General features: G+C 38.0%; 1 long non-coding RNA gene across 2 annotated transcripts in view; it reads right to left on the bottom strand.

Annotated features, from left to right (window-relative positions):
- Nucleotides 1-6,354: 6,354 nt before the first annotated feature.
- Nucleotides 6,355-18,967, bottom strand: part of LOC137219786 (uncharacterized) — a 56,075-nt gene continuing 43,462 nt past the window's right edge. For both annotated transcript variants that reach the window (XR_010941247.1, XR_010941245.1), the window contains one exon: nucleotides 6,355-6,486. This is a non-coding gene — a long non-coding RNA (uncharacterized lncRNA). The remainder of the gene's footprint in view (nucleotides 6,487-18,967) is intronic.

The raw sequence follows: 18,967 nt of genomic DNA, 5'->3' as shown, positions 1-18,967 counted from the left end.
TCTACTTTGTCCCATAGGTTATTTACAAGTATGTGTTTAATTTCCAAAGATTTGGGGGTTTTGTAATGATGTTTGTCATTATACAGTTCTTTATTATAATGTTATTTAAAATGTAATTAATGGGACCTTAGGAAATATAATGTTTATTATTGTGATTGTTTTGCTTGGATCATGGAGTATGTCCAGGGATGGAGGTGAGAAAGAGGACCCTGTGGTTTGATCAGTTTGGAAAGGGTTGGCTGACACCACAACCTCTCTAACCCAGTACCCTGAGGGTGTACTACAGGAGCACCAATGGCCTTTCAATAGCAGAGAACAGTCATCAGAACTGTCCCCTTTAGACTGAGTAACAACCCTTGGATTTCTGGACTTACCATGACATGGGGACCCAGAAAATGAAAAACATTCTCAAAATAAAGCAGTATAGATATTTGGTGTCATATTACTACTAAAATTATGTGACCTTAAGTTATTCTCCAAGCTGGAGAAACAGGATATAACATTTTTCACTTGATATCATATTTCACTTGATATTTAGGAGACATAAATATAACTCAGTCTCCCTACTGTGTTAATAATATCCATAGCTGATATTTACTATGTCTCAAGCACTTTTCTAAGCATTTTGCCTCTGTTACTTCAATTAGTCCTCATACCTGTTATCCCCATTTTCAAATGAAAAAAGTAAGGCACTGCAATAGTAGGTGACTTGTCCAAGGTTATTCAGCTGCTGGTGGAGCCTGGATTTAAACTCAGGATGTCTGGCACTAGAGCTGATGCCCCTAACCATTGTGTATACTATAATAAGTGCTAATTTGGAGTTTTCTAGGTTGCAGTGATATTTTAAGTGCTCAGTATATATTGACTCATTTAATCTTTATAATAACCCTATGAGGTATGTAGTTTTACTATCATTCTATCTTATAGGTGAGCACACAAAAGCACAGGGAGGTTCAGTTACTTACTTAAGATCTCACAGCTAGTAAGTGGCAGAGCTGAGATTCAAACATGGGCAGTCTGGCTGCAGAGTCTTTGTCTTCACTATTATGTAATACTGCCCCTCAAACCATATTGACTTACCAAAGACATGGCCTGTCAAACACATCAGTTCATGCTGTATTATATTTTCAAATTAACATTCACCCAGACTTGATAATTATGCCAGTAATGGTGACATTTATTTCTGAATGAATGCTTTGCTCATAAATAAAGTGCTTTCCAATTTTTAAAATTTAAAAACAATTTATAAGCATAATAGAAATAACCTACAAATAATAGTGTTTAGGACAAATATAATTACACAAATATACACATTATAGTCTTAGTTTGAATTCTATGACAAAAAGAAATGACTTATAGATAACATCAACTGAGGGAAAGAAAACTTCAATTTGCCCTAAGTTATGCACCTAGGTTATTTTTTCCATGGCTGCAACCTGAATTATTAAAGTTTAAAAGTTAACCTTTAATGTTAAACCACTCAAGGACTTCATAAATATGCTGTAGTGGCAAGGCTTATTCGGTGTTAGTTCCACATGAAGGGGAAAGGGTCCATTTTCATCCAAGTCCAGAGACAGGGTCACCTGTCTAATATTTAGGTAAACTTAGTGACTGCAAAGCTGAACAATCCTCTCCCCACACATCACATTTTTTTAGCTGTCCAGTAAATTATACAGAATTGAAGTCCTTAACTTGCTTTTAAGTGTTAGCATGCCACAATTTTAGGTATAGAGCTTTCAATGCTTTATCCAATCATATTTGACTGAAGTAATAATAGTTTTCTACTAACATTTCACTTTTGTTCTTTGGTGTGTGTTCACTATACCCATTTGTTAACCACAAAGGGTATGCTTTTCCAAAGCAAGAATTAATACTGACTCAAACTGATTTCATGGAAGTCATTCCAAGAAGTAATTTGACATCAGAGTATTCACTGAATACAAGAATGACATTTTCTTTCAAAGAGCTGGATGGTCTTTTAGATGTCCAGTTTTACACGTACATCAGTACAACTTCTTAGGCATAAGGCACCCTTGTTTTGTTTTTAATAGCATCTGAACATTTGTGCTAATGGAAGTATTGGTCACTTATTCTGGAATGAGTTGTGGAAAGGACAGTCTGAATACAAAGGACCTCTGTGACATAACTGAGGTCTTAGCAATGAAAGTACTTCAGGCTATAAAGCAGGAGTAGCAATACAATCACTGCATAAGGCAAATAAGTGAAAATATTCCACATGGCTTCCTAAGTAGAAAAAGAAAATAAGCACTTCTAAAGAATTCTTATCACTATGTCACAAAATGAAGGTCAAAGCAAACTGCTAAAGTTTGGGAAATAAAAAACAGCAAAATGTAAAAAAAAAAAAAGAAAGAAAGAAAGTAACATACTTTGGAAATTGGCACCATGGTAACTCCCAATAGCCAGAGTGCTTAAAGGCAAAAAAACCATTAAATTATTGTTATGGACTGAATGTTTGTGCTCTCCCCCGCCACCCACACACAAATTTTATATGTTGAAGCCTTAATTCCCAGTGTGATGGTTACTTGGCACTGTGGCTTTTAGGAGATGATTAGGGTTAGATCTGGTCATGCTGGTGGGGCCCTGGTCTGATGGGATTAGTGCCCTTATAGGAAGAGACACTGGAGAGCAAGTGCTTCCACCCTTTTCTCTCCATATTTCTCTCTCTCTGGCTCCCTGCTTCTCTCTTCCATGTGAAGACACAATGAGAAGGTGCCTGGCTGCAAGCCAGTTTCTTTTTCTGGAACTTCTGTCTTAAGACAGCTCATTATAAAAACATCATATCAGTGTCTGTTGAGTGCATGAAAGAATCATTGTTATCAGGCTGCCATCCTGATCAATCTTATCCCTTCATCTGAGATATATAATTACATAGCAGCACTGGAGCTACAGAAAATAGAATGTTTCCCCCTGCTGAGTACAGCCAAGGAAAGAGTTCTTCTTATACAGGCAGGGTCAGTGACACACAAAGAATAAGTTCACATGTGTGCCTGATTTCATTCATAAGCGATGTATCTTTTATATTCCAGATCACCTGAAGTTAAAGACCAAGGTTTTTTGTTTTGATTTTGTTTTAAATATTGATACCAGGATGGGGGCTCCACTGGTTGTCAGTGGAGCTAGCCCTGTGATTGGAGGGTTAGAACTTTCAGTCGCACCTTCCGCCCTCCCACCACCCCCAACAGGGGTGAGGGAATGGAGATGGAGTTTAATCATCAGTAGTCAACGATTTCATCAGTCATGCCTATGTAATGAAGCCTCCGATAAAACTCAAAAGGAAGGGGTTCAGGGAGCTTCCCAGTTGGTGAACACATGGAGATGCTGGGAGAGTGGCGCTCAGGGAGAGGGCACGTAAACTCCATGCTCTTTCCCCATACCTGTATTATGCATCTCTCCTACCTGGCTGTTTCTGAGTTATATCCTTCTATGATAAACTGGTGATCTCGTAAGTAAAATGTTTCTCTGAGTTCTGTGAGCCACTCTAGCAAAATTAATCAAACCTAGGAGGTGGTCGTGGGAACCTCTACTTTATAACCAGTTGGGCAGAAGTACAGGTAACACCTAGATTTGGGATGGAGTCTGAAGTCCAAGGAGGGAATCACTGGAACCTCCAATCTAGCTGCTTGATCAGAACCACAGGTAACAGCCTGGGTTTGTGACTGGTGTCTGAAGTGTGTGGTGTCTGTGTGTGTGTGTGTGTGTGTGTGTGTGTGTGTGTGTGTGTGAGGGGGTGGTAATCTTATAGGACTGAACCCTTAACCTGTGGAATCTGATGCTATCTCCTGATAGATAGTGACAGAATTGAGTTGAATTCTTGGACACACTCCTCTGGCGTTCAAGAATTGTTTGTTGGTGTGGGGAATTTACCCCCCTCACCACTATGTTGGAAATTGGGTCTCAGAACACCCAAAAGAGGAAGATAAAAATTTGAATAAATAATTACAATAAAGTAAGATGGGATATGACATAAGAAATACAAAAGTGACTGGAAGTCATTGAAGGGAATATTAAATAACTGGATGTTATCTAAGCATGGAAGTAACATGATAATATTTGCAAATTTGAAAAATGAATCACAAATGGAAGAGAGCCATTTAGAAAGTTGGTGGCTATCATCCCAATAGGAGATAGATAATGATGGATAAGGGGATGGAGAAACATGGCAAACTCAAGACATACATATGAGGTAGAATAAGTACCTCCTGGGTTTATTTCTTGAGTTTAGAAGATTACGAAGACAATAGGAAAGAAATCTCTAGATTCTAGATTGAGCGACTGGGTTAATGGTGATGTCATTTAAGGAAATGCTGGAAGAAGAATACATTTGGGGGTAAAATTTGAATATGCTGAGTTCAATTTTCAACAAGTTCAGTTTTGGTCATAATGACTGTGTTAGATGCAAAACAAAGCATAATGTCTGACCTTGAGAGTTCATACTATAAGAGGAAAATAATGAACACGTTATTGTATTCAGCATAATAAAAGACTAAATAGAGACACAGAATGTTGAAATAGGATACGTGAGGTTATGAATAAACTCTAAAGCTCGGTGACTTAACCAACAAAAATTTATTTCTTGCTTATATGAATTCTAATGCAGGTTCAAAGGGCTTTCCAGAGCAAAACCCCCCTCCCCCAATACGTGGTATGTTTAGGCCATTTCCATCTTGTGGTTCTGCCATCTCATCACAAGACCTCCATAGTTACCAACAGAAGAGAGCATTAGAAGGTCATGTACCAGCTCTTAGGTGTTTTAGACCAGAAGTGGCACACCTCCCTTCCACTCATGGCTGTTTGACCAGAAGAAGTCACATGGCCCTACCTCATTAGAAGGGAGCTGGAAAATGTAGGGCATCAAAAGACTACTCAGTGAGGAACAAGAGTTTGAAATGAGAGTGGTTCAATAACTATATGGGAGAGCCAAGAAATCCTTCACAGGGAGGTCACATTTATGCTGAGATCTGAAGAAAGTCTACGAGTCAGCCATGTGATGAGTACAGAGGAAAGACTTTGTAGGCTAAGGGAACGACATGTGTGTGGATGAGCTCGAGACATTACAGATATCTGGGGAATGGCAAGAAGACATTTGTTAGAGTACAGGGTTTCAGGGAAGTAGAAGAAAATAAGGTGATGATAAAGATTGGGGAGGGCATGAATATCATACTAAGGAGGTTGTATTCTGATCTGTAGGCAAGGGTGAGCCATCGGTAGTTCTTAGCTAAATAAATAACTATCAGATTAGTGAGGAAAGACGACTAGGAAGAGGAGAGACTGGAGGCAGGAAAACCATCTAGGAGACTGTCATATAGTCCACAAGAGAGAAGAAGAGATAAATCTACTTAGAAGGTAAAATGGGTAGGACTTGGAAAACCTTTGACATGTAAGGGTGAGGGAGAAGGAGCTGTGGAGAAGAAATTTGAGGTTTCTAGCTTGGTCACTTCAAAGGATAGTGAAGCCACGAATAGAGGTAGGGAAAACAGTCATTGGAACAGATGTAAGAGTAAAATAATTGTTTCTACAGTTAGACATTTGAGACTCCAGGATCATCTTTTGCTGGAGTTTGTTTACCAAGAATTTTTCTGTAACTATGCTGTAATAACATTTTTCTTTAAAAAAAATTTTTTTTGCTTACGGAAACACTGAAGGAGGAGGCTTTGTTATTGACTAAAACCACCCCTCTTATTTGAGTCTTAGCCCAGTTTCTATTGCCTACTAGATCCCGGTGTGCTTGGAGCATGGAAGCATCTGGAGCCACCACATTTCCTTATTTAAGCCAAAACAATTTAACTCATCTGTGGCTTATCTCACATCCGCCCTGTAGATCTCATGGGAGGATATAGCCCTTATTATTAAAATAATGTGTAGAAAACAAAAATAGCATGGAAAGAAGTTTCGGAACACGATCTTTTTAGTTGCTTTTCAAAATAACTTACTCATATAAAGTTAATGTAAGTTAATGTTTTGTGGTTAAATATTGCTTGGTTTTGATAAAGTATCTTTGTTAAGCTTTTTTTTGTGTGTGTGTGCATTCATTTAAGTTGGGGGAAATCTTTTTTGTAATAAGAAGAGAAACACTTAGATGCTGTTTTTTCCTCTTAACTTGTCGTAAGGCATTTGACCTGTTGACAATTAAGCCCTTGACTGTGATACAGGATAATAGTGTTCAACTCTCCTATGAGAATATTTTTGAAAGTTATTCAAAGGTGTTAAAACACTGTTGTGCCCTTAAGTGAAATGTATTTGTAAATACTAAGTATGAATAATTACTGCTACTTATTTTGAATACAGTAATTTATTTAGTCCTGATATTTAGCCATCTTCTATTATATATTTGGTGCTGAGGATAAAAAGATAAATAACACATGGTTCCTACCTTCAAGGAATTCTTCCTTTTAGCAGAGAAGATAAACCATAACATCAAAGAGTCAACATAGATAAGTACAATTTCATGAATGGTCAAGTGAATCACTAGAGGGAAAAAAAAAGTGAAAGCGAAAGAAAATCAATAGAAAAGTTACCTGAGCTAGTTGTTCTAAAAAACTTCAAGAATCTTGATTGACTCCCTTTTTTAACTAATAATAAGTTATAGTAATTTTCAAAGCTTCCACTTGTTGGCAAGTTATTTGAAGCAAGTCATATTTTTCAACGTAGTGTCCTATTTATCACAAGGAAGTAGTGAAGAGAATTGGTCCTGCATGTGAACCTCCTAAATTTAATTACTGGTGTGTGACTTTGAGTAAGCTTCTACTCCACTTAATGCCTCAGTTTCTTCATCTGTAAAATGGAGTAATAATAGCAAAACTTCATAGAGTGGTTGAGGACTGAACAAGTTATATATGCAAAGTACCTAAAAGTAATTGGCACTTATTAAGCATTCAGTAAGTGCTAGCTGTTATTATTAGACACACCTCTTAGTATAATGTTTTGCATACAGTAGATATATCCTCTTTGGATTAAACTAGCAATCACTTAGGCATAATCCAGAATTAGGTAAAAGTATCCATTCAACTGTCACTGTTCTTGACAAAAACAAATATAAATTCTGGAAAGATTTCACCTCATGAAGAAATGAGGAAAGAGATGAAAACTAAATGTGGACCATGAAAAAGTTCTTCAGAACTTAGGAAGTAAAGTGAAGTATCTTTAACATGTCATGGGAGAGACTTCCCTGGTGGTCCAGTGGTTAAGACTCTGCTCTTCCACTGCAGTGGGCACGGGGTCGGTCCCTGGTCAGGGAATTAAGATCCTGCATGCTGTGCAGGTGCAGCCAAAAAAAGAAAAAGAAAAAAACAATAAACCACATGTCATGGGAGCAGGGACAATGCCAGTCTAATAGCCCTGATGCCTACCTACCTAATGTCCAGCACATAGTAGGTTCCCCAAAAATATTTTTTAACTGACAATCCAATGGGGGTTGGGGGCAAAACATAATTCTGAAATTATCTAGTATTATTCAGAAGAAAATTTCCATTTTGGGCCTCTTCCATAAAATACAAAAAGACATATTTTCTATGAAACAGTATCAAAAAACCATAATGAGAAAAAAATGGGTCATTGCTAGTCCAAGCACCAGCGATAAAACACTTGTTACCACCTGTGATGACTTTGAAAGTGTTTATTGAAGGCAAGGCCTTAGCAGATGTCGTATCTGCTGCAACAGATCTTAAGCAGGTGTGGGGTAGGAGTGGAGGGTACAAGGAGTCAAAAACTGTCAGGCAGACTGGCTGCTTCTAAATGTTCATTTATATTGTCCAAACCCTGGACAGTGAATATGTGTGGTAATGAATTCTAAGGATGTTAGATCAGAAGGCAGGAACATAATTTTAGATTGGGCTGAATTTATCACTTGGCATGTATCCAGGAGAGCTTCTGGATTCAGTGAGCTAACTCAAGCAGCTGAGAATAGTTCTAATTGTTGGCTTTGATTTAGTGGTATTCTATGCTGAGTTAAGCTGAGATAACAGAAATTCCTTAGTATATATGAAGCAGTGATTCTCAGCTCTGTTTGACCTCATGCCCCCTCTTTATGAGAATTTTTTTGTAATATCCCCTTTGTTCTCAAATGAAATTCATATTTAATTTAACCTACTTATACATATTATTTTCTTAAATCAATATAATATTCTAACTGTAACATGAACAAATAAAAGGAAAATATTATTATTTCAATGTATGAATGCTTAAGCACAACTCTACTAGAAGACACAGCAGCAAAGTAGTCCTATGTCTACATCTATATGTGGAATTGCCTTGAGTACAACAGCTCTAAATGTAGACTGATACAGATGTATTGTTTTGAAGATAAAAGTTCACAGGCAGTATTGTAGTTGGTGATATAATTTTTCCAAAATAATGAAACAAGTATTGGTGAAGTTCTGAGCAAAACAATAGAGTAATAGCTTCACTGACATGATTCTTGCTTTCCAGAAAATTTAGTTTATATTAAAACCTCACAAAAGCTCCTGGATTTTTCCAAAAGACCCTGTGCCATTTACTGAGGTAACTGTACACTGGGGAAAGAGAAATATTCTCCATGGATTATTGGACGTGTAGCTCTGAGCTGCCATGAATCCCTGGGAACCCAGAACTTAACTATGGTCACTCAGTTGAGTTTGACTTATACAGGTCATGTCATAAACACGGTTGGGCTCAGGTCCATCTTACAGTGGGTCCTGACATTTACAAACCCACCCTATGTTTACTTCCACTATTCCAGAGTATATAATTGGAATAGTATACTCAGCAGTTGGTAGAATTCTAGTATTGGTTCCCAATCCAAGTAGGCTATTACACTAGAAAAGATCAAGTAGGGGATTCCCTGGCGGTCCAGTGGTTAGGACTAGGTGCTTCGACAGCCGTGGCCCGGATTCAATCCCTGGTTGGGGAACTAAGATCTCCCAAGCAGCCAAAAAAAAAAGAAAAAAGAAAAGGCCAAGTAGAACATCCTTCCCAATCAAAACAGCAAACCTAAAGCACTACTGAATTTCAGGGAGAATCGTTGAAATTAGTGCTTGAAAGGGTTTAAAAGACTTGAAATAAACAACCAGTACAAGAATACTAGTCCTCAGCTTATCTCCATTGAATTTGACATTTGCCTGTGCAGAAGACAAATAGGTTCTGGCATCATAAGCTTAATCAGGAAGAGTATATAGTTGCAACTTTTATCTCTTTACTGAGCCAGATCAACAAAATACCACATCTTGTATGCAGCTATTGATTTGATAAATGCATTTTTTTCTGTCTTAATAAGCTGAGAACACTAGAAGCACCTTGCTTTCACTAATGTGGACAGCAGTACACCATCACTATCTTGGTAAGCAGTTGTCACGTGTGCCAAAGGATGGAAGATAAGTCCCATAAAAGTGCATGGTCCTGCCACCTCAATAAAGTTTCTGAGACTCCAGTTGTTTTGTTTGTTTGTTTTAAAATATTTATTTATTATTATTATTTTTTTGGCTGCGTTGGATCTTAGAGGCAGTACTAGGGATCTTCGTTAAGGCATGCAGGATCTTTCGTTGAGGCACACGAGCTCAGTAGTTGTGGTACACGGGCTTAGTTGCTCTGCGGCATGTGGGATCTTAGTTCCCTGACCAGGGATCAAACCCACATCCTCTGCATTGGAAGGCGGATTCTTTACCACTGGACTACCAGGCAAGTCCCTGAGATTCCAGTTGTTTGAGTCACATGAGGATATTCTTTCCAAAAAGAAATATACAATCACGCACCTTGCAATTCTACTTTGAGAAAAAGGCACAGCACTCGGTGGCATGGTTTGCATTTTGTGGGTAATATGTGCCATAGTTGGGTGTACATCTCTGACCTTTCCTGAGTAACCTATAAAACCACTGACATTGAATAAATCTAGAGTAAGAGAAGGATGTCAGCTGCTCTGGGCTTCAATGCAAGCACCTGGTCCTTAATATACAGAAAATAAAGTGGCAATTGACATATCTGTGACTAATTTGGAGTGCTGTGTAGAAACCTGTGGCAGGCCTAAATAAGAGAATCATATCAAAGCTCCTTTGGATTTTATCACAAGGTCATTCTCTCTTCAGCAAATAACTACTCTCCTTTTCATATATATCCCTTAATTTGTTATTGGGTCCTGATAAAGATTAAACACCTGACCACAGGACATTAAATGATTAATTAGCCTGGTTACTCATCACAAACTGGGTGTTTTCTTATCTAATCCATCACAGTGAAAAGCTGGGCATGACCAGAGCACTCCATCATTAAGTGGAGGCAGCAGTTGAGTTTGGTCTGAAGCAGGTCCTTAAAGGACAGGTAAGTTGTGTGAACAGGTGGCTCACTCTTCCATTGCACTTATGCTATACACTGGCTCCTCTCCCTGAACCCACACATATGGCCTCATGGAAGTCTAGTATTGTCAGTTAACTGAGGAAGAAAAATTCAAGCCTGATCTAAATAGTTTTTGGAGTATGTGCTGGTACTGGCAAGAAGCAGACTGCCACAGAATTAGAACTCCAAGTGGGGGTGGGAATGGGAGGTATTGGATAAAGGTGGTCAAAAGGTACAAAACTTCAGTTGTAAGATAAATGTACTAGGGATGTAGGGACTTCCCTGGTGATGCAGTGGTTAAGAATCCACCTGCCAACGCAGGGGACACGGGTTCAAGCCCTGGTCCGGGAAGATCCTACATGCCGTGGAGCAACTAAGTCTGTGCGCCACAACTACTGAGCCCACGAGCCACAACTACTGAAGCCTGCGTGCCTAGAGCCCGTGCTCCACAACTAGAGAGGCCACCGCAAGGAGAAGCCTGTGCACCGTAACAAAGAGTAGTCCCCGCTCGCCACAACTAGAGAAAGCCCGTGCGCAGCAACAAAGATCCGATGCAGCCAAAAAAAAAAAAAGAAAAAGTACTAGGGATGTAAATGTACAACATGATGTCTATAGTTAGCATTGCTGTGTGATATGTTTGAATGTTGCTAAGAGAGTGGATCCTGAAAGTTCTTGTCACAAGGAAGAAAAATTTCTCTCTCTTTTTTTTGTATCTAAAGATTATGGATGTTAACTAAACTTATTGTGGTAATCATTTCACCATATATGTAAGTCAAGTTATCATGCTGTACACTTTAAACTCATACAGGGCTGTATGTCAATTATATCTCAATAAAACTGAAAAATATAGAAAAGAAAATTTTAAAAGAAAACACTGTTAAGCAGAAAAAATAATACTAATAAATTTATAAATGCACCAAAAGAAAAAAAAAGAATTAGAACTCCACCCAGAAGTGGCCAGGGAAAAACAATTCCACTCTGGGTGGGAAGAGCTTTAGGCAGCAATATGGGTTATCTGCTTTGCCTGGAAGGATAGGTGGCCAAAGGTTAAAATCAATAGTGATTTATGGCACTGCCGTTTAGATGAATGGTCAGGGGCTGGACAGAAGGCCCATTGGGAGAACTGATAACAAGGAGATTTGGTTAAGCTGTACATATGAAGCTCTCAGCCTAGATTCAGAATGTGAGGATATTTGTGTTCCATGTAAATGATCATCCAACTCTCCACCCCACCCCACATTAGAGAAAGCTCTAAATAATCAGAGCAATAATCAGTGGACAAATTGATCTGCTCTTTGGATATAATCAGTCCCTTTCTCCAGCCACTCTAATGAATATTTAATAGGCTCAAGTACAAGTTACCAATGATGGCAATAATGGAGATTATGTATGGGCTCATCAAAATGTACTTCCTCTTATCAAGGCTGATTTAGTGATTGCTATTCTTGAGTGACTGTACAAGTTAGATGACAGGTTAAGCCGAAAATACAGAGACTTAAGGCAAGAGTAATATGAATAAAGCATATTTTTCTTTCCTATAAAAATCCTGGTAGATGATTCAGGCTAGTATGGCAGCTTAACAGTTTGGGTAATTCATTCTTTCCTGCTTGCTTTTCCCTCTTTTTTCTTCTGCTATTTTATATAGAGTGTGTCGGTAGTGGTGAATTTATTTAGTCCACACGTCACAGGTTCTCAAAAGAGGGTTGTGACTGAACTAGAGTAGGAAAGAGCATCACCCAGAGATGAATGCTGTGACTGAAAAGATTTTGGGTTTCCTCTTTTGGAAAGATGGTAAGGATGTTTTTATTAGTACAAAGTATATTTGCATTGTGTTAAGTGGGAATATGTGGTTGTTGGAAGTTTAAGTGTGGGAAGAAGGGTGTGTATAAACGTTGGGTAGCCAAGAGGACTTGCGCACACATTGTGGAACAGTTTGCACAACACCTATTTCACCCTTGTCCCAGAATGCCTTCATGAAACGCAGAGGTTGGAAAGCTGAAAGTTATTTATACCAGAATTTAGATTTAAGTTGCAGCTAAGTTTCCAGATTCAGGTTATTTGGATTGAGCCAAGCAGATACACTCTGAAAGAATTTTATTTGGAACTGAATTATGTGAGGGTAGAGACTGATACAGATGGTGGAGAAGAGAGATGTGCTAGAGCTGGCAGCTATGGCACACTGATTCCCAGGGATCCTCCTGTTTTAACAGGAGGCTTTTAGATTCAGCAACTTTTGATGTGGCAAAGGTGGCCTGGTTCTGGTGCCAGCCATTGTGGAAGCATCTTCCTGATTCAGCAGCTTCCTGATCATGACAGAGTCAGCCACTACCTAGTTCTATGTATTACTTTGGGAGAGGTCCTGAAAGTTCAGACAAGAGATTCTTTTTTAGCTCTTTCAATGATTGTATAAATAAACTTCTTTGGACTTAAACTAGCTAGAGTACATTCTCTAGACTGTTAAGAATCTACAACAATACATGGGAGCTAGAAAACAGGAGGTATGCTACAGGAGGATGATAAAGAAATGTTCCATCTTAATAATTATACACCAGGCCTAGAGGGCAATCAGTTCATATTAGAGTCAGGAGGACTTTGGGGAAAAGGTATCCAGCAAAACGGAACTCATAGATTATCTGATGTGATTAAGCATTTGGAAAAATTATTGCAAGGTGTATTGGAAAAATAAATGGTAGGAGCATTTTGAAAAAAACTAAAGCTAGGTACAGAAAAAACGTAAGCAAATAAAAAAGGAGTCAATTATTAATTGCAGGAAAGCCAGAAAGGTGTACAGAAAGCATGCATGATCAAGGTACATTATTTGGTTCAATAGTGAACAATATTTATATAATCAGAAGAATATATACATTGGCTATTGCTTTAGCAAATTTCTTTGAGAATGGGAGAAAAGAGGTACAGAGGTAAATCCTCTACTACCATAATAGGTAATCTATATGTTCCGTCTAAAACTGATAAGTTCATAGGTATAATTTTAAAAAGATGGGGCTTCCCTGGTGGCGCAGTGGTTGGGAGTCTGCCTGCCGATGCAGGGGACACGGGCTCGTGCCCCGGTCCGGGAAGATCCCGCATGCCGCGGAGCGGCTGAGCCCGTGAGCCATGGCCACTGAGCCTGCGCGTCCGGAGCCTGTGCCCCACAATGGGAGAGGCCGCGGCAGTGAGAGGCCCACGTACCACAAAAAATAAATAAATAAATAAAAAGATGGAGTTAAGTAGCAGAAGACACAGCTAAAAGAATTGAAAATGAAAAAAAAAGAATTGAAAATGGCTGCCCCTAGGGAGTTATATTTGGTGGTAGAAAGAGGAGACTAGTATTTCTTGATTTAAGCCTTTAGTACTACTTGATAATTTATCTATTTGTATATACTACTTTGATGAAAATTTTTTTTTTTTTTTTTGGCGGTACGCGGGCCTCTCACTGTTGTGGCCTCTCCCGTTGCGGAACACAGGCTCCGGATGCGCAGGCCCAGCGGCCACGGCTCACAGGGCCTAGCCGCTCCGCGGCATGTGGGATCTTCGCAGACCGGGGCACGAACCTGTGTCCCCTGCGTCGGCAGGCGGACTCTCAACCACTGCGTCACCAGGGAAGCCCTGATGAAAATTTTTAAATTAAATATAAAATACAGGAACTAAATATTCCAGTCAAGAAGTTAGAGGAAAATATAACAAAAAAATCCCAATAAAGAAAGAAATAATTAAAAGAACAAAGAAATGAGCTGATAAACCAAAACCAAATATAAAATGTAATGTTAATTGAGAAAACTAAAAGCTGCTTTATTGAAAATATCAATAAAACATAAAAACCTTTGGTAAGACTAAGCAAGAAAAAAATGAGTAGAAATCATTAAACACCATTAAAAGCAAGAAAGGGACAAAAATGCATATGGTGAGATTAAAGATTCTTAGATAATATTGTGAACTATTATGCAAAATTAATTTGACAAGCTATTTGAAATGAATGATTTTCTAGGAGAACATAATATAAATGTTACTTCTGAGTCAAGAAGAGGTAAAAACAACAAATACATTAAAACTTTAGAAGACATTGGAATCTGTCAAAGAACCATTCTAAAAAAATTAACCAGTTTTATACAATTTCTTCATGTAGTTTCAATACATTTTTTGTTGTAGAAACTAGGAACATGTGTTTAAAAAAATCTTTCCAACCCATTCTATGAATCAGACATAACCATGGTTTTCCCTCTAAAATACAATTATAGCACACCCAAAAAATTTATAGCTAGTCTCACTAATGAACAAAGATGCAAAAATGCTAAATAAATACTAGAAAATTAGCTCCTGCAGTATGTTAATAGTGAATACTTTGCTTAATTAGGTTTATCACAGGAATATAAATATGCACCAACTTTACAGAGTCTAAGCATGAAATTCACTATATTAACAGATTAAAGTTAAATAAAAGTGATCATACTAAAAGATGACAAAAAAAGAATTAAATAAAAATCTATAAACGCATTTAGTACACTAGGAATATAGCTTGAGAAAACTGACCTACCAGACTCTATGGCAAACATCTTACTTAATGGTCAAACATTAAATGCAATCCCATTCAAGTCAGGGAAAAGCAAAGATTGATAGTATCAACATTGTACTGGAGGTGCTAAGCACTGCAGTAAGATAAGAAAAAATAAAGTATACATTTTGAAATGGAACAGACAAATGGTCTTTATTTGTAGCCTTATGTATCAGTAACAGTCATTTACAAAATATAATGAAAAAAGATACAGTAGAAAAACAAATAAATACACAAAAATCCATATAATGCCAAAGATTAAATCTATTAAACATGAGCAAGGGACTTTCCTGGTGACGCAGTGGTTAAGAATCCACCTGCCAACGCAGCGGACATGGGTTCGAGCCCTGGTCCGGGAAGATCCCACATGTCGCAGAGCAACTAAGCCCATGCGCCACAACTACTGAGCCTGCACTCTAGAGCCCGCGAGCCACAACTACTGAACCTACGTGCCACAACTACTGAAGCCTGCACACCTAGAGCCCATGCTCCACAACAAGAGAAGCCACTGCAATGAGAAGCCCGCGCACCACAATGAAGAGTAGTCCCCCCACCACCGCCACAACTAGAGAAAGCCCGTGTGCAGCAACGAAGACCCAACGCAGCCAAAATTTAATTAATTAATTTAAAACAAACAGACAAACAAAAAACGTGATCAAGACCCAAATGGAAAAAACTAAAAATTTTACTTAAAGACACAAAAGACAATCTGACACGTGGAGGGATTGATCATGTTCCTGGATAGGAAGGCTAAATATTGTGAAGGTGTTCATTCCTTCAAAAGAGTAACCTGTTAATTCTATCAAGAAGTATTTAATTTGCTTCCAATATTTCAACCATCTTTGTGAACATCTGGAATAATCCAGTCTGAGTATCTTTACTTTGTAGAAAAGTTTTTTTCTTTCTTGTTGTATGTAACATTTCTTTATCTTTGAAATTTTATCAGAACATATCTAGGTGTACATCTTTTTCAGTGATCCTGATTACATATCTACTTATAAATGTCTTTTTGTTGTTTTCTCTTTTATTTCTCTGCCTTTATTGCTTTCTGCAATTCAGTAAAAACAACATCAGATTACTAACATCTACGTTCCATGTTCTTACATTTTATCTAATAATCTCCGTCAGCCTTTTTGTTCTCCTTTATGGGATAACTGACCAAGACCTAATTCACACATTTAATTTTCCATAATTTGATGCTCATTCAGTTACAATCTATCTTAACTGGGTTTGTTTAAAATATATTTCGCTTATTCTCAGATTGCTTCCTTTGAGCAGGAGCTGAGTCTTGGCTACACTGATCGCAATCTCCCGGGGGCAGGTCTCCAAGCAGGCTTCCTCTTTGTTGAGTGGTTTAGAGAACAGGGCCAGGCAAGTCTTTCCCTGGGGGCAAACCTGTAAAGAGGCTTCCTCCAGGGTGGGAGGCTAATAAGTATTTGTGAACCAGCCAGTTCTCCTAGCAAGCAAAAAGGATGAATCAAAGCCATTCTCTACCTTGTCTTAGAGAAAATGGTTAAAAGAAACTGCCAACAGGTTTGTGCTCCTTTCCTGCTTTATGTTAGCTCTGTGAAAATTCCTTGAGTCTTGAGATATGTAAGCGAGATAGGTCTTTCCTTTCCAGGGTTAGGCAAAATATATCCATTTTATATTTGCTAGACTATTTTAGTAGATGTTTGGAAAGTAAGGTCATCAAATGCATATGCTTATATTACTCTCAGCTTCATCCCAGGAAGAATTTGCCTACCACATGGTGTTAATTGGAAAGGCAAAAAAGGAGGATGTGCAATTAGAAAAACAGTAACCATAATTTATTTCTACTGTTTTTGTTGAAGTATATCCTATTTACCTTAATTGGAAAGGTAAAAAAGGAGGATGTGCAATTAGAAAAACAGTAACCATAATTTATTTCTACTGTTTTTGTTGAAGTATATCCTATGTACTAGAAGGTGCACAAAATTTTAAGTATACAGCATGATTGTTGTTTTACAAAGCAAACACACCTATGCAACCACCAGCCAGGTGAAGAGGACTTTAAGAGGCCTCACTGTTTCTTCTGTTACTCTGGGAACCCTGCCATCATGCTGAATGAAGCTTGGGCTACACTCCTGAACGATGAGACACCATGTAGAGGCAGAGGGAGCCATGTGGAGAAGCACAGAGGAGCCAGACAGTGAGTGAAGCTTTCTTGGAACTTCTAGCCCAAGCTACAGCTGAATGCAGCTGAGTGAGTGACCGTAACCTTTGTTACATGGAGCACAAAAAATGCCCAGCTGAGTCCTGCCTGAATCCCTAGCTGAAAGAATTGTGAGAGTTGCATTCTTTTTGTTTGCATACATCATATTATTTTGATGTCATCTCAAACTTAAAAGTTGCAAATACACTACAAAGAACTTTTCCCCAAATCATTTGAGAGTTAAGTTGCTGACTTGTTGTCCTAATACTAGGAATACTTTATGAATTCATATCCACAATACAAGCATTACAATCAGGAAATTAACACTTATGATCTCCTTTATAGGAGACAGAGTTAATCTGGAATCACCTACTACATTTACAGGTGATGTTTTCTTAGACTCTTTCAATACAAAACAGTTCCTCAGTCTTTCCTTGATTTTCATGACCTTGATTTTTTAAGTTATTTTATAGGCTGTCCTTCAACTTGGATTTGTCTGAGATTCCTAATGAGTTCAAGTAATGCACCTTTGTCAGGAACATCACAGATGTACTACTCTGTTCTTCTCATTCCATCTAATCCAAGTGTACAGAATTTTGATTTGTTCTGTTTAACTCTGGTCACTTGATTAAAGCGATGTCTGCCAAAATTCTCCACTTTACAGTTACTCTTTTTCCCTTTGTCACTAACAAGTAGTTTGTAAAGCAGTACTTTGAAACTAGGTAAAGTCTCACCAAACCTTCAACGTATTCATTTATTAATTTATGTTAATAAGGACTCATGGATTCATAACTTATTACAAACATTATTTTGTTGTTCAAACAGTCCCCGTTTTGGCCAATGAGAACTCTCTTTAAATTGACTTCTGTGTCCTTTTAACATGTCCCCATCATTCTTTGAGTATTTCCTTTCTGTCTGGCAGAATAAAATATTCCAGGCTCATCTTTCACTCTTGCTGCACCAACTCTGGAATCAGCCATTTTTATAAGGAGTCCTGATTCCTTTCAGTGGAGAATGGCATGTAGAAGTCAACTTCTGCACCATTGGTGTGCTTGTTGCTATTGGGTGTTGGGGAAAGGGGTGCTGCTCTCAGCCAGAATTAGGGAATGTATGTCTCCTGTATCTATATTTATTTCCATACCCATCTATATACACTGAAATCCACAAGTTCACACGAATACTTCTAATTCCAATCCATTACAGTGTTCTAGTTTACTCTTTTTCCATACCTGTAACTCCTTTCCCCCAAAAAATGGAAGAATCTGGCACCCATCATCAATAATATATTTCATTATTTTTATGTATTATATTTGTATTTTATGTATTATCTCCCATTGCCTCTGCTGCATGCTTAGCTTGTTCAGGGGATAGAAATAAATCCAGTAGAGCAGGAATGGGAGAATAAAAGGCAAAATGGTAGAAGAAGAAATTAGCACTATATCACTAGTATCCTAATATTAAATTTTTGTTCTGATTCCATGATAAAACATAATAGGTATTATATAAAGTTAGTTAAATTTAAGTTAAGTGAAGAGAGATCTTATACATGGACTCACACATCATCAGACATGTACATTTTTTCCTTCCTGTATTTTATCTTTTAAATTATTTTTGTCTTGTCTTTGTATGCTTCATAATACTTACTTAGCACAAAGCAGGTGCCCCATATATTTTTATTATTTAATTTAACATTTAAAACAATAAATTTAAATTTGTTTTTAAAAACATGATTGAATATTTTTATCTTCTAAATAGGTATTGACTGATTTTTTTTCATAAAGGAAATAATGATCTGCAGTATTTCAGAGGAAACCGGCTCATTTTTTTTTTTCGGTATGTGGGCCTCTCACTGTTGTGGCCTCCCCCGTTGTGGAGCACAGGCTCAACGGCCATGGCTCACAAGCCCAGCCGCTCCGCGGCATGTG

Source organism: Pseudorca crassidens, chromosome 2 (genome assembly GCF_039906515.1).
Source record: "Pseudorca crassidens isolate mPseCra1 chromosome 2, mPseCra1.hap1, whole genome shotgun sequence".
Taxonomy (NCBI): Eukaryota; Metazoa; Chordata; class Mammalia; order Artiodactyla; family Delphinidae; genus Pseudorca; species Pseudorca crassidens.
This window is presented reverse-complemented; position numbering and strand designations above follow the sequence as displayed.